The 14,171-nt window shown below is 38.4% G+C and overlaps 1 protein-coding gene and 1 long non-coding RNA gene across 3 annotated transcripts in view; one reads left to right on the forward strand and one right to left on the reverse strand.

Annotated features, from left to right (window-relative positions):
* Window positions 1–14,171, forward strand: part of LOC135197878 (dual serine/threonine and tyrosine protein kinase-like) — a 110,211-nt gene that overhangs the window by 47,110 nt on the left and 48,930 nt on the right. The gene's annotated exons all lie outside the window — the stretch shown is intronic.
* LOC135197880 (uncharacterized) lies at window positions 275–1,581 on the reverse strand. The gene is made up of 2 exons (XR_010310672.1): window positions 1,305–1,581; window positions 275–1,059 (listed from the first exon to the last, which is right to left on the reverse strand). It is a non-coding gene; the product is annotated as an uncharacterized LOC135197880 (long non-coding RNA).

Below are 14,171 nucleotides of genomic sequence, written 5' to 3' on the forward strand. Positions count from 1 at the left end.
CCGTCCCCACCCGGGACGGAAAAACAGGTTTACAGGAGGAGGGTAGAGGTGTCCCCTACCCTCCCATTACCCTTCCTACCCCACCCTAGCTAGGGCGGACAAACTGGTTTGCAGGGTGTGGGTTGTTATGTCATGTTTCCCCTACTATTACCCAGGAGAGGGCAAACAAGATCCACTTGGATTTTATTATCATAGATGCCAGATTTATCAATGACCAAGAAACCTACATTTCAAAACCGCACAACGAAAGCATTTCTAGCGAAAAATAAACAACTTTTTTTTGGAGTAATATAAATTTTATTTTTTCTTTCAAATCTACAATCTCCTAAATAAAATCTAATTTATTGTAAAAACATTCTGTACGTAAGATTACTAACTAATCCTTTGGGCCAGCATTAGAAGAGCTGATTTAACCCCACTGGTCTGATAAGACTAACTTTTTCAAATAAAACAAAAATAAACCGCTGAGTTGAAGGCTACTTCTATACACACTTTGCGGTGTTATGTATAGAATTCAAAATCATAGGAATTTGATGTGCTCATCTGCATACGTCCGCCTATTTAGGGATGTCCTTTTTTCCTTTATTGACTGAAGATCTCGCCGTATCCCCCGTAGGGGGTTAGTGCCGTCAGCAAAGGTTCTTTGCTTTGCTTTTACTGTACCTCCGTTCATCTTCTCTTCCATCTTACTTTCCACCCTCGTCTAACAATTGATTAATAGTGCAACTATACGAGGTTTTCTTCCTGTTGCACCTTTCAGACCTTTTACCGCCAATATCCGTTTTAGCCCTGAATGACCTCATAGGTCCCTGTGATTTGCCTTTGGGCCTTGCTTATATATTCAGTTCCATTCAATTTCAGGATCTCCGGTCACTAAGGCGGAGTCATGTTCACCAAGGTGCGCACTTCGAAGTATCCGGTTCAAACACTACAAAAATGAGCAGGCCTGGAATTTCACCCGGAGTTGTCTGGTCCCAGTCTTCCACTGAGAAAATATCGACAGACTAAAATTGAATGAGTGAATCATTTGTATTCAGCCGTGTATGCCCATAGTTTTCTCTGGTTAAAAAAAAATGAAATCGTAAAATTTTGGAGAAAATATAGTTAGTACACTTCAAACTCACTCAACGTTAAGTATACTGTAGCATTATGATTAAAGGTAGCGATGGAAAATCATATACATATGAAGGTAAAACAATTATTCTTACACTGGCAGTATATAAATTGGAGTTTTCTTCTGTTGAAAAAGTCATAAATATTTCAGTATGTTTTCAATATTTCTAACCAAGAAAGCGATTACGAACCCGGCGTAAACTGAAACAGAGTCGAGTCACAACGGTGGTAACAAATTTGAATATGTTACAAGAATTATTTGTAGACTGAAAACTTGAGACGTCCCACTCCACCAATCACTGTGATCACGGACGCTGACAAGGCCACACGGATTCTGAAAAGGGAGCCTCCTTTATATGAGGGCTTTCTGTAGCGTAGTTGCCTTCCGTAGCCGATGTTGTGTTACGCGAGAGAGGTTGTGCTGTCTATCAAAGACGAACAGTGCATTGCATTAGAAGATTAACCTTCGGGAAGCCATTCCTGAGTCATGACTGCGTCCCATTGGGCGACACGTTTCCTGACCTGACTTACCATCTGGTGGCAGTGTTGCGCAACTCATCCACAAGCGCTCGGACGGAGGGACGCAGAACCAAGGGATTATTATTTACGCATTAATACGCACGGAGCCCGTTTGTATAGTTGTCAACGCATGAAAATATAAGCGTACGTACATTAATGAAATGAAATGTTTTGTTTTCACTTTCAAATGACATCATGATATATGAATCCTAATGTCATTGAAGAGCCTTATTAGAATATATCCAATACAGATAAGAATGACGGAAACAACTTACGAAGGAAGAACTGTAATAAACGTTTTATAAATGTTATAACCCATCTAAAAATGTCCAGTTTTCTTGATCGCCTTTCACCTCATGTGTACTATACCTCCATTCATATCTTTCTTCCATCTCACTATCCACCCTCTTAACAATAATTTCATAGTGCAGCAGCGAGGGTTTCTTCCTGTGACACTTTTCAAACCTACCTATTCTCAATTCCCTTTCCAGTTCTGAATGACCTCATAGGTCCCATTGCTTGGCCTTTGACCTAAACTCTTCATCCCACTCCAATGTTTTTTTTTTTCTTGTTACCTTTATTCGTCCGTGTTATGTTTATCATCGCCTAGTTTGGTCTTCGTCAGATAACTGCCATCTTGGCTTTTTAGACAAAATCTTAACTTTTTTAAAAAGTTTCTTACTCCATACCTTAGTATTAAATCTCTGAAACCGACGTTCAGTTATGTTACTTTTTTGTTTTTCAATTTTATCCTTTGCATCCAGATCCCACCAGATAACATCATAAAACGCGTACTGCTAGATGTGCTGTTCATTTGAAGTCTTTGTATTTATCTAAAGTGAGGTTCAGTACCACATTGTCTCCGGTGCTCTGTAGGCAATGCTTGAGGTTCTTTGGTGCGTCCCTTTGGCCCCTAGCTGCAACCCCCTTCATTCCTTTTACTGTCCTTCCATTTATTTTCTCTTTCTACTTCCTTGCTATCCAAACTCTCCTAACAGTTGTTTCATTTTGCATCCGCGAGTTTTCCTCCTGTTACACTTTTCAACCCTACTCACTCTCAATTTCCTTGGCAAAACATTCCATATTTTATTATTCACACAGTTTTCAGAAGTTGGATACTTCCGGAATGCCTACAGTCCATCGCGACGTCAGTAAACCACACTGGGAAAGAGAATATAAACGGAGGTACAATAAAAGTAATGAAAAGGGTTGCAGGCTGAAGCTAGGGGCCCAAGAGACGCTGCAAAGAACCCTAAGTGATGCCCACAGTGCACCGCATGAGGTGCGCTGACGGCAATAATCCACTGTGGAGGTTGTCTTAGTGGGTCGTGGAGACTACAGAATCGTCTTCGTTTATCGAAATGGAATATACAGCTGAGAAAGCTTTTGTGTGTGTGTCTGTCCATCAACTTCCCCTGGGAGGTAGTCGATTCTACAACGCCTCAATCATCGTGTCAATAGCATGAATATCTTTTCTTACCACTTCCATAACTATCGTTCTCGATTTTGTGTACCAAAATACATGATAAATCGCGCTCGTGCGTTTTTCCTCCAATTCCCTAAAATCAGCAGCAACTCTTCTTCTTTCCCACCGTCATCCCTACATTACGGGGTCGGTTGCCCGATGCGCCTTCTCCTCCACTGCCTTCTATCGATGGAAGTAAAGAAGTGCAGACCTGGTTTCATTCTATTTTGTAGGTGAACTGGCTCACATGTTCTCACGTGATGCTTTATTCAATTTATTTATTTATTTTTTTTTTTAATTTGTCACATAAAGTTTAAGATTTACTAAGGTTTTTCTTTTCCATACAAGGCTGCTTTCCCTATTGGGGTCCTTGGACTTGTCGCAGTCTGCTTTGCCAATTACAGTTGAAGTTTTGCTAATAATAATAATAATAATAATAATAATAATAATAATAATAATAATAATAATAATAATATTTGTCATATTTGAATTTGGGCAACAGAACAAGTGTAAGTTTAATTTTGACAGGAAATGAACCTTGCGGACGGATGTACGTACATAAACAAAGAATTGGGGAGGCAAAACGATCCTTAATATCCCGTCCCTTTCGTCGAAGTTGCATTTGCCAGGTCCTTCCGTCTCTTGTAGCTTCTTTTTAACAGGTCCATCAATGTCTTGTAACTGTTTATTAATAGGTTCTTCTACGTCTTGTAGGATTTGATTAATTGATCCATCTGTGTCTAACAGCATCTTTATAAGGCCCTTGTATGTCTTGTAGCTTTCTTTTGACTGCCCCATCTATGTTTTGTAGCTACTTATTAATAGGCCCTTCCATGTCTTACAGCCTTTTATTTATTGATCTGTCTGTGTCTTACAGCTTCTTCTTAACAGGTCCATCTGCGTCTTGTAGCTTCTTTTTAAATGGTCCATCTACGTCTTGTAGCTTATTAATGGCCCATTTTATGTCTTGTAGCTTATTAATGGGTCCTTTTATGTCTTGTAGCTCTTTATTAATTGAACCAGCTATGTCTTACAGTTTCTAATTTTTTAGGTTCATGTATCATAAGTATTGTAGCTTCCTTTGAATGGGACCATCTATATCTTGTAGCTAAGCATTGATTGGTCCTGTGTCTTGTAGCTCTTTGTTAATTGATTCACCTATGTCTGAAGGTTTCTTTTTAATAGGTCTGCCTATGTCTTGAAGCTTGAGTTTAATAGGTCCGTCTGTGTCGTGTTATAGCCTTTCACGTAGTTCCACTCAGTATAAGAAACAGCGTTTCGGAATGTGGTTGACGAACTGGACATGCCCGGTGTGAGGCCAGTTGACGTCATATATGACCGATGTCGGTATTTGGATTGCTTGTAGATGCCCTCATGACCAGGTCATTCTTGTTCGGTATTGTATACACTATTCTTAATTGATGTGAATACATTTCCTGGAATTGGGTGTAGCTATGTTATCAAGTGAGGAAAATGTGTAGTAATTCTAGCGTCAAACTCATGAGCTGTTGAAGCTGCAACGAACGAATTCTGGGATCCTTTATTTTGCTTTGAGACAGTCTGTTTCAAGGGAGTGTCTGAGACTCTCTCCCATGTAATTACACTCCAGCTATATTTCCAGTGATTATCGTCAAACCAGAGCGGAGGACATGCCCGTATGTATGTTATTTTCAATCAAATATCATTCGTATTAAAAGAGAATCTCTTGCTTGCACCGCCTAGAACGTGACACGGAACAAAGGACCTGCCAGGGCTTGCAAATAAAGTTGTTACCCGTCAGTGTTACCTTTAAAGGTCTCGTGTGTGTCGGAAGACTTGTAAAGACAAGACAATTAGTGGCAGGTTATTTTTAGACAAAAGACGGGCGCTCGTGATTGGGTCTGTGCCGGGAGGTATTTGTCCTGATTGCCCAGTTGCGGGTGCGATTGTTCTCCGTGGTGGGATGAACTAAAGAAAAAGAGAAGACGACATTGCTCTCAATTAATTTCTCTTGTTCGAGACTCTGATGTCTCATATCACAACTATTGTATCCTTGACGTTAGGTCAGTCCAGCGCCTATTTTTATCCCTGAGTTTCTATTCACTTTCGTAGTTCACTGGCGATCAAGACGCACGCACACACTCACGTTTATATATATAATAGATATATATATATTATATATATTATATATATATATATATATATATATATGTAATAGTGTGCCACAGTTGTCGTTATTCCAAAAGACAATAACTTAATATACTTAGAAAAAGGCACGAAACGGATAATAAGGAAGAAAGAGAAAATGGAATATCTTAGAGAAGGATTTTGTTACTCCAAACATTAGGCTTTTAGCCATTAGACATCTGGTTTTCATCTCCCCCAAAAAGCCTCTGTCCGTACCAGCGATTAGTGACCAACAAGAGATTATGGTCGATGAGGGATATCGCCCAGGCATATTCGAGAAATTGGAAACTACTCTCATTAGCGCCTATGACTAATCGCCGTTCCCTTCGTGAACAGGTCAGAGAGAGCCATCTGGCATACGTTAAAAAGGAATTCTATGACCCGTTGTTCAAAGGAGGGGAGTGCCGAATTCTTAAAAGCTCCACCCTCCCAAAGGTAGGCCTCTAGTATCGACGAATCAAAAGCCATGAGTGTTGGTCATAAGACAGCCCAAAAGGGGTATCAACGAATGACCTATGAGGTTACTAAAGGGATACGCCCCTAAGAAGCCAGGACATGAAGAAGGAGGCGTATACAAATTCAAAGCCTACGAATTACTGTAGAAGACCTGACAGGAAGGCGGTCTTGTATAATGTTTGCAGCCACTAAGGCACAAGAAGTCTTTCAGAAAATGCCACACCCAGTCAAAATCCAAAAATCCAAAGGCGGGGCTAAGGAGATTTCAACTGAACAAAAAGGCGAGACAGAGAGAGAGCAGGCAGAAAAGGGGAGCAGAGAAAAAAGGGGAACAGAGAAGCCAAGAGAGAGAAACAAACCGGGGAGCCTGAGGGGAGAACTGCAGTGGCATGGCCGTGAAACAGAGAAAGAAACAGAAGAATCCCCAGAAGAAGAACAGGTGCAAAAGTGTGGGTGTGCGAAGCAATCAAAGACAGTGAAAGTGACAATCAATACTTAGTAAAATTCCCTCGTGCCTATAGACTCGTAATTGCAACAAGTGCCAATTAAGTTTTATCAGTCCAAAAGCCCAGTAACTCAGGAGGTGGAAAAACTTTGTAAGAACCCCTAACGAAGAATAAACCTATGTTAAGAAAATATCAATCTTCATTTCTCATCCAAAACGATAACCCTTTTTAGCTAATTCAGCAAGGTAAGAAAAATTTATATAAGTCAAATTCTCCAAAGTATAGCCTCCAGTGTCGGCACACGTTACCTTAGAGCTGTACGAGAAAAGTAAAGTACCGTCACAGATTTATTGGTGGCAGAGCGAATGGGATACGAATGAGGATAAATACGATTTGATATAGTGGGAACAACGAAGATTAACTTTGATGTCGAGCGGTAAGGATAGGAAGAGACAAAAGAGACAGTAAAGAAATGGTGATTAGCGACGTGATACGAATACACGAATGACAGTTAAAGACAGCGGCCGCGAAACAGAATCAAAAGTTTAGTGTCGGCATAAGAGATTTCAATCCATTCACGCCACTCGAAAAAGAAAGTTCTCCCCAAAGACAGTTACCAGTGCTTCCCCAAATACAAAGACAGTTACCGAGTTGTAACAATAAAAGCGCTCCAAAAAAAAGCCACCCACACTTTGCGAAGTAAACTCCACTCTGAAGAACAAGAACAGTCGTTCCACTAGAAGAACAAGATGTCGAACGCATAAAGAATATATCAAGAGGAAAGAAAACAATTCCGAAAACGCATCAGTCAACGCAATCGAGAGAGAGAGAGAGAAGTCCCCTTCCCGCAGACGTAACAACGCATCATTCAACGCGCTGGTAGGCGAACGCAAGCTGTCAGACGTAAACCCGGGAGTCGAAGACGACGAAAGAAGTTAAGTCCAAAATAATATCCTCACACTTACATAACATCAAAACTTTTTATTGAAAAGTAAAATTACGCGATTAACATTTCAGTTAGACAATTTCTGGTATTTCAAGATTAAAAGATTTTCACACTGAACCTTTTTTTTTGGCAACGAAACTCTATATTTCTTCATTTTACTAATTATAACTAATCAGCTACTAAGACCTTTTCCCGAACATTTATATTTACTAACCAATAACTATAAATTTTAATTTGAATTTTGATTGTGTCATTTTATGTTATTTTTTGTGATTTTAGTTGTTTTTTGTGATTTCTTATACTTTGATTTTTTTGTTTTAGTATTTGCTTTTTACTTGTTACGTCGAGTGAATGTTTACTTGTTTTTATTTTGTTTGTTTAGGATAACAAGGGTAATTCACGGGAGGTCTCTCGTTAGCGTACAGTTTACGGTCAGTTCAGTATCGTTTTACCAGAACTGTTAAGAGGGTTTTTGTTGTTGTTTAAGAATCGCTTACCGGTAACGAAAGACTTTGAGAATATTTCTGGGGAAGATTCTTTTATTTTTTTTTTTTGGTGATCGAATACTTAAGAAAAAACAGTTTATTGTTATTATCATTATTTTCTTTCGGGATATTACTGTCATAACCTTGATACTTATAATGATACTCAGTACTTAAGAAATTTCCATTAACGAGTCGATGGTCAAGGGGAGGCCGACTCCTTATCAGAACGTAAGAACGCCTATGCTCACGAGAAGTCAAACAAGGAAATTAACCATGCCGGAAGGTAAACAGTCCGCGAATTCGAACGCAGCAGTAATGGGAACACATAAGGGACATGTGATTAATCACATAGCTAAATTTTGCGGAAGAAAGGATGGTCAGTGAGCTTGTAAAACTTAGAAAACTGGATAGAGCAAGTGGAGACCAACGCTAGATAGCATAACGGGGGGACAGATAGAGAAAAGCTTATTGAAGCCAAGAGTTATCTTGATTTGGAAGCCGGAGGAGACTTAGAACGATACGTCCACTCCGAGACTTACCGAGATCTTAAGAATTGGGAAGAACTGAAACGGTATTTTACGAAGGTTTATTCCACAGTTGGTGAAAGAGATCCAGTTACTAGCTTGGCAAGGATCGTGCGTCAATTTAAGTTAGACGAAAGACGTTATCAAGAGTTTAGCTCTCAGTTGTATAACAATATGAATGAATGGGGTAACTTCATGGAATCCACAGGTTGGATAGAGGTAGAAGGAGGCAAGCAAAAAATGCAATAATGAGTCATGTTAAAAAATATTTAGACTAGCAATAATGATTGGAAGCCTGCCAAAGGAAGTCCATTGCAAGGATGACCCGTAAGTTGTGGGAGACATCCGATGATGTAGCGAGAGATTGACGAGGAGGAAACAAAAAATCTTAGGTAGAAGACCTGAAGGGAATCCTATATACAGGACCTTTTAGTCGCTATAGGACAAAAGGAAACGAGTTCCAAATAGATCTAGGACACCATCTAGAAATCAGAATAAGATGCCAGGTAAATCTTCTCAAGGAGGATTTTTCGACAGTCACGTGTTATAACTGTCAGAAGAAAGGACATTATGCCAGTGACTGCCGAGGGATAGCCTTCTGTCCTTTCCATAAGAAAACAGGACATAGTGCTCGAGAATGCAGAAATAAATTTGTTTCAACTCTTTGAGGTAGATCTCAGTCGAGAGGCAGAGGTAGAAAACCAAAGTCAATCTCCCCCAGTTAGAGAAATAGAGATTCCGCTCCAAATAGATATCCCAATCAAAACAGCAGTATAGGGTATCAACCAGCTCAGTCAATGTCGGACGACGCAATGGGAAATTTTTCTGCTTACTGGTACAATGAATCTTCCTCTATAACAGAGAGAACGTCCGGAATGTCAAGGCTAAGCCCAGCTACACAGGTTAGCAAAGTTGATGTAGGAATGAATATAATTATAGACCATTATTCCCGCACATGTCGGGTCTAGAGAAACCTATTATTACATTCTTTGATACAGGTAGTCCTAAGAATATAATGTCAGAAAAGGTGTATCGATTGTATTTTTCTCACTTAAGTTTGAACACAGCAGTAGATTGTCGAATCACAGACGTCCAGGGTAATGATATCCACGTAATTGGACAGTTAGATTTTCCATTTAGGCTAGGAAGAATTGCTCAAGAGAAAATGTTCTGTTAGCCAGAATATACAATTAGCTTTTGCTCATTTGTTGATAGGTTATCCAACTATGGGCTAGACAAGGTATAAGCATTGATGCCCCTAGAGAACAACTAGTGATTGAAAACGGTCGTGAGATTTCTAGAAATACCAATATGCAAGTCAATTAAAAGAACCCAGACTACAGAGAATCCCACACTGAAAGGTATCTTAAAGAAGGATAAGACAGAGGGAGATATCCAGAATGCACCACGAGTTCACAACAGATCATTAACCTCTTAGAATCAAATCAATGCACTTATTTTAAGTTAGAAAGGGAATTAAGACTTAACACCGGGAGAAAGTACTTGGGTAGAAGTATAGTAAATCCAAGTTTTTTGAAGGAAAGGAAATTCTCACGCTTACTGAAAGGTCGCAAGTAAATGGAATAAATTATTCTTCTAGTTTACATGAAGTCAGACAGAGCAAAATAGCGTTACAGATTACGAATAACAGAGGAGGAAAGGTTAAATTAACACCGGTACAGAAGATAGGCCTAGCAGAAGTATACTCTATACCTATACGAGTTGTAGAAACGGGAAACGTAAGCAGCAATTAGTAAAGAAATGAAAAATTACGCTCAGGACATAAAACTGAGAAGAGCTAAGATAGGATCTCATTTAAAGGACATTAAGGAAAACCATGTTAGAGAAGAATTCATAGACTTATTGTGCGAATATAAGGATATAGTCGCTCTTGACGGCGACACCTTGGGAAATACACGCGAAATAACGCACAAGATAGACATTCCATCAAACACCAAGCCAATTTACATACCAGCCTATAGAGTAGCACATTCCCAGAAGGAAATCATTGAAGGAGAAGTACAAAGAATGAATAGGCAAGGAATAATAGAACCATCTAAATCCCCATGGTCTTTTCACCGTTTTGCTAGTTCCTAAAAGGGACAAAACTTATAGAATAGTTGTGGATTTCAGAAAATTGAACCAAATTACTGAAAATGATCCTTATCCAATGCCGTCAATGCGAGATCTTATCGCCACTATAGGGTCCAAGAGATACTTCACCACTATAGATTTATTGCAGGGATTCTTGCAAATCCCTCTAGACGAAGAAAGTAAACCTTTAACTGCTTTTTCCACTAGTAACGGCAGATACCAGTATGTAAGAATGCCTTTGGTCTAAAGTCAAGCCCGGTAACTTTTGTAAGATTAATGGATAAAATTTTGGGCGATTTACTAGGCAAGGACGTACACTGTTACATAGATGATTTGGTAATAGCAACAGATACTATAGAGGAACATATAGACTTAGTCAGAGAAGTCCTAAAGAGATTAAGAAAAGCCAACCTGAAGCTTAATTAAAGAAGTGTAACTTCCTTAAAGGAAAATAGACTACCTTGGGCATACACTAAGTGAAAGGGGCGTAGAAGTAAACGACGCAAAGATTAAGTCGATTAGGGAATATCCTACACCTCAGTGCAAGAAGGACGTAAAGTCATTCTTAGGTTTAGCAGGTTTTTACCGCAAGTTCATAGGGAACTTTGCAGTCATATCAGCTCCACTAACTGAACTTTTAAAGGAACACGTATCATTTATATGGACAGACGAGCAGCAAGAAGCATTTGATGAATTGAAAGAAAGATTAACACATCCCCCAGTACTTAGCTTCCCAGACTTTGGCAAAGCAATTCTTTTAGGCCACGGACGCAAGCCACATTGGTATAGGAGCCCAGTTTTAATGCAAAGACAAGATAACAAGTATAATGCCATAGCTTATTACAGTAGGAAATTAAAGCCCTCAGAAGTGAACTACTCAGTAACAGACCTCGAGTCTCTAGCTATAATAGACGCTTTAAAGCATTTCAGATATATCATTTTTGGTTACAAGATAACCGTGTTCACGGATCATTCAGCTGCAGTAGAAATGCTAAAGAATCCTAATTTTTCTGGAAGAAGAGCCCGTTGGTTCATGACAGCCCAAGATTATGATATAGAGGTGAAATATGTCCCTGGGAAGACGAATAAGGTAGCAGATGCATTATCAAGATATGTGTCACAAGGTATTAGTATAAATATGATAAGTAAAGAAGAAGAAAAGAATGAAACAATGTGCAATGACGTAAATGTACTCACCATGCATTATACAGAGGAGCTTTCCCGGCAAAATTTCATAAAGGAACAAGAAAGAGATGAAGATATAAGGGAACTGCTCAAATACGTTAGAAACGAAAGAAAACACAGCCAACAGAATTAACCGAACTAGGTAGGAAGGTTGGATGTCCCCACAGATGCACTAACACATAGATGGGCGTATTAATTTGGATGTGCCACGAATATGACCCATTTGGTCAATTTCTAGGTGTACTGCACAAAAGGTTAGTACCTAAAAGTCTAAGAAACAAGGTCATTGAGCTAATGCACGACGATGACATGAGAGCTCACCCAGGAAGGGATGAGACAATTAGATTAATCCAAGAACTTTCCATTGGAAGGGAATTCACAAAGATGTTAGTAGTTATAGTGAAGAGCTGCAATATATGCAACAGCTACAAAGGAAGAACAGACAAGGAAGTACCACTAGGGAAATATCCTATCCCACAGACTCCATTCGAAAGAGTATCTATTGATCTTATCACTAATCTTCATACCACGAGTAAAGGGAATAAGAATATACTAGTATGTATCGACGCGCTCACGAGATATACAGAGTTGGTACCACTAACTAGTAAAAGTGCCAAGGATTGTGCAACTGCTCTCTTCGATAAGATATTTTGCAGATATTCTGCCCCACAGCTCATTATCTCTGATAAGTGGGACCGAGTTCAACAACTCATTAGTCAAGAAATTTGTAACGCCTTTAGGTAGAAAAGGTAGCGATACAGCCGTATCACCCAGCTAGCAATGGCTTGGTAGAAAGGAATAACAGGAAGGTTTTAGACGTATTGCGTCACACAGTAGGACAGGATCCTGACTGGGACGTCAATTTACCTTTAGTCCAATTGTCATTAAATGCAAGACATCATACGAGTATTCGTGCAACTCCCATAAAAGCTTTGATGGGATATGAACCCAGATTACCTTATGCATGGCTGAATCAGCCAATACAGCCTAATTACTCTGAAGATATCATGAAGATAAGAATCGGAAACTTTAAACAAAGTAATCCACAAGCAATTGCACAAGAATCTAGAAGAAGGCCCAGCAGAATATGATAGAGAAGCATCAAGAAGGATTAAGGCCTGTAGACTACAAGAAAGGGGATGAAGTCTATATTAAGAAGGAAGTAAGAAGTGGTATTAATTATAAGTTAGCCACAAAATTCACAGGACCATACAAGGTCGTAGACGTACAAGAAACTAAGATAAAGGTTAAGAAAATGAATAACCAAATGCCTTCCACATACGCTGAATCATTAGAAGAAGAAGAATTTTGGATAAACAAGGGACAAGGTCAAGAGAACCAGAAAGAAAGTCGAAGAATCCGAAATGACAGAGACGTCAGAAGAAATTCCAGAAGAAGGAACTAGATATAACCTAAGAAATCGAAGAGTCACTTTTCAGTGAAGCAGAAGAACAAACCCATTAATTCATCCAGTTATTCCCATGTATTTATTTGATTTCTTTATTGCTAAGTTTACCTTCATCGGTCGACTTAGGAATAATCTTTTATTGTTACAATTCTTACTTTAATTAGTCGGTTTGTAGCAAAATTTTGAGTTACGTGCACTAACTTCAAATTTATTTTGACTTGAAGGGAAATATTTGGGTATTTGTAAGAAACATTCAAAGCGCAGTATAAGATTTCAAGACGTATATTAAGTTTAACCGTTCCATAAGAAACATTCTTAGAAGTAAAAAGAATAAATAAGACGGTTAAGATAGACATTAAGTGATTTTAAGATAAGAGAATTCGTTTCAGAAATGTTATATGAGGGGTGAAGGGGTTAATAATATACTTAGTTTTCTTACTTTGTTCAAATCCATTAGATGTGATTGAAATAACTACTAATAAGATATAATCGATGAAGACTCACTAACAAGATGTTAATTGATGAAGACTCATTAACAAGATAGTAGTTGTTGAAAACTTACTAACAAGATATTGATTGGTGAAAGCTAACTAATTGTTGTCACAGTAGAAGAAACCTACAAGTATTAACCACTAACCGGTTCCTTTAACTGAGTTGCCAATTTTGTTTTAGTATCAAGCAGTGAAGTTATATTGTTTAATGTACAAGGTTACTCAGAAAATTACAGTAAGAATGTCCAATGAAATTTTGCATAAACACAATACACAATCTCAGTAGGAAGTCAAGGACACACTTGTTATTGCATACAAATACACAAGGATATTTTCTCCAGGACTTGTCTCCAAGCAGCAGGTCGCAGCAAACAAGAAGCCATCAAGTGTCGTCAACAAGAAAGAAATTTACTTTTCCATAAAGAAAAACGATATCCACCTAGATAGAATAGGACAGAGGACTGAACCAATCATGTACTGTAAACTTGGATAGTTACCATTATTTTTTGCTTCTACCATGCATTTATATAACTTTTGTGACTCAAGGGCTTATGTATGTTTAACTTTCAGTTTTTCTTGTTTTTTTTGGTGATTTAGTTATGTTTGCATTCAGTTTCATGTTTCTTAATGTGATTTACTCATATTTGAATTCAGTTTGATGATTCTTTTAATATTACTTAATCAAGTACTTGTTCATATTCATATTCAGTTTTTATGTTTCTCTGAATGTTACTTACTCAAGAATTTATTCATGTTATTTACATTTCAATTTTGATTGTTGCCCTTAACATTACTTAATCAAGGATTTGCTCATGTTTACATTCACTTTTGATGTTTTTTGAGTTAAAGTTTCAATATGATTTCCAAGAAGCA

This window comes from Macrobrachium nipponense, chromosome 21 (genome assembly GCF_015104395.2).
Source record: "Macrobrachium nipponense isolate FS-2020 chromosome 21, ASM1510439v2, whole genome shotgun sequence".
NCBI lineage: Eukaryota > Metazoa > Arthropoda > Malacostraca > Decapoda > Palaemonidae > Macrobrachium > Macrobrachium nipponense.